Below are 2,500 nucleotides of genomic sequence, written 5' to 3' on the forward strand. Positions count from 1 at the left end.
CCTCCAGGGCCTCGCTGGAGTATTTGCTACTACCACCAAGATCTGCACCGACGGCGGCTCCAGGCAGGCTCACGCCCAGACCCTTCTGCGCACACCGCCGCGACCCTCCTACTCGTCAGAGCTTCATGGAAGACGCGCCTTTAAAAAAAGCTAACGTCAACCTCACTTGCCGCTGACGGCGGAGTATAGGCGCGACGCTTCAGCGCCATCCATTTTCAGGGCTAGTTGCTTCGGCAGGTGAGTTGTTACACACTCCTTAGCGGATTCCGACTTCCATGGCCACCGTCCTGCTGTCTTAAGCAACCAACGCCTTTCATGGTATCCCATAAGCGTCGACTTAGGCGCCTTAACTCTGCGTTTGGTTCATCCCACAGCGCCAGTTCTGCTTACCAAAATTGGCCCACTTGGCACTCTGATCCAATATAATCTCGTGGCTTCATTGATCCAAGCAAGCCAGAGATCTCACCCATTTAAAGTTTGAGAATAGGTTGAGGTCGTTTCGGCCCCAAGGCCTCTAATCATTCGCTTTACCAGATGAGACTCGCACACGTTCATCAAAAGAGAACGAGCGAGTGCCAGCTATCCTGAGGGAAACTTCGGAGGGAACCAGCTACTAGATGGTTCGATTAGTCTTTCGCCCCTATACCCAGTTCCGACGATCGATTTGCACGTCAGAATCGCTACGGACCTCCATCAGGGTTTCCCCTGACTTCGTCCTGACCAGGCATAGTTCACCATCTTTCGGGTCCCAACGTGTACGCTCTGGGTGCGCCTCTTCTCGCAATGAGAACGAGACGCCCCGGGAGTGCGAGGCCGCATCGTGACGCGGCCCATCCTCCCTTGATCGACGCTAAGGTACGATCTTCACTTTCATTGCGCCTTTAGGTTTACATGTCCCAATGACTCGCGCACATGTTAGACTCCTTGGTCCGTGTTTCAAGACGGGTCCTGAGAGTACCCAAAGCAGTAGCGTCGCTGACCGGTAATTCAAAGCTTGGCCAGTCCGAGGACACCGCCTGCTAACAGCTGGTTAGGCCCGGAGCCGGCGCTAGGTCCGTACCATCCGGGTGACAAACTAACCGAGCTTGCGGCGGGCCTGACGCACACACATTCGAAAATGGATTGGTTGCGGCCCGATACCGTCAGAGTACCGTCACGCAGCCGGCCAGGCGATCGAGCGTCTGCCGTGTGCGCACGAAGGCGACACGACAGGCAACAACTCGAGCCGTAGACCGACACGCAACGGGTCGCGACGTTCTACTAAGGGAGAAGTGCACGACTACGCGACCGGAACATTTGCCGAAGATGGTGTACCCTCGCACTGGAACCACCGAAGTGGCCCATTACGGGCTATCTGCGCACCAACGGAAGCCAGCCTCGTCGACGATGAATCTCCCCATTCGATCTTTTGGGTTTCTCAGGTTTACCCCTGAACGGTTTCACGTACTCTTGAACTCTCTCTTCAAAGTTCTTTTCAACTTTCCCTCACGGTACTTGTTCGCTATCGGTCTCGTGGTCATATTTAGCCTTAGATGGAGTTTACCACCCACTTAGGGCTGCACTCTCAAGCAACCCGACTCTAAGGAGAGGTCCTCCCGAAACGCGTACCAGTCGCTACGGGCCTGGCACCCTCTACGGGTAAATGGCCCCATTCAAGATGGACTTGGACGCGGTTCGACGTCTCGGGATAAATTGACCCTCCTGAACACTACATTTCCCAACGGCAGAACCGCGGGATTCAGTGCTGGGCTAATTCCTGTTCGCTCGCCGCTACTAAGGAAATCCTTGTTAGTTTCTTTTCCTCCGCTTAGTAATATGCTTAAATTCAGCGGGTAATCTCGCCTACTCTGAGGTCGTCGTACGTGATACAAAATTTTGTGTGTTTCGGCCGAAAGAGCGTAAAAGTAGTACTCGCGAAAACGTACAAAGCACAAAAAAAAAAGAAAAAAAAAGAAAACGAAACAACACTACACGACAGAAGAGAGAAAAAGGTAAACAAAAAACCGATATATGCCTTATGCGCCACACCAAAGTGTCAATATAATTCTTTCTTCATCTCTCGTCGATCGGAAACTCTCGCTAGACGATCTGGCCGGTTAACTTTAACGTCCGTCGAAAAGAACTTTCGGGGACTGGACGACCGACAGATCGCGCGGTTCCGCACGAATCGACAATGAAGAAAAGAAAAGACATGGGGCGACCGACATAAAGGTTTTCATCATTGGATATACCTTTTCTCTCTCCGCGGTGCTGTTCCGTGCGTGAACACACAAGTGTGTCTTTTGCGTCGTGTGACAATCAAGTTCGAAATAAGCCTCGCCAATAGAGGAGTATACATATTATTATAAAAAAAAAAATAATAATACATATAACCCGGTGGGATTTCTTTTTCTCTCTACTTCTTGTATAATTGAACCAAAAACCACGGGGGTACAGAAACGTTGCGCACGAAACGATTTATCATCGATCAAACACAAAACCAAATTAGAGACACGAGAGA

General features: G+C 51.1%; 1 non-coding gene across 1 annotated transcript in view; it reads right to left on the reverse strand.

The window, feature by feature from the left end:
* Positions 1–1,856, reverse strand: part of LOC143219779 (large subunit ribosomal RNA) — a 4,008-nt gene extending 2,152 nt beyond the window's left edge. The window contains exon 1 of the ribosomal RNA XR_013011451.1: positions 1–1,856. This exon is cut by the window's left edge and continues 2,152 nt beyond it. This is a non-coding gene — a ribosomal RNA (large subunit ribosomal RNA).
* Positions 1,857–2,500: the final 644 nt, after the last annotated feature.

This window comes from Lasioglossum baleicum, unplaced genomic scaffold (assembly GCF_051020765.1).
Source record: "Lasioglossum baleicum unplaced genomic scaffold, iyLasBale1 scaffold0073, whole genome shotgun sequence".
NCBI lineage: Eukaryota > Metazoa > Arthropoda > Insecta > Hymenoptera > Halictidae > Lasioglossum > Lasioglossum baleicum.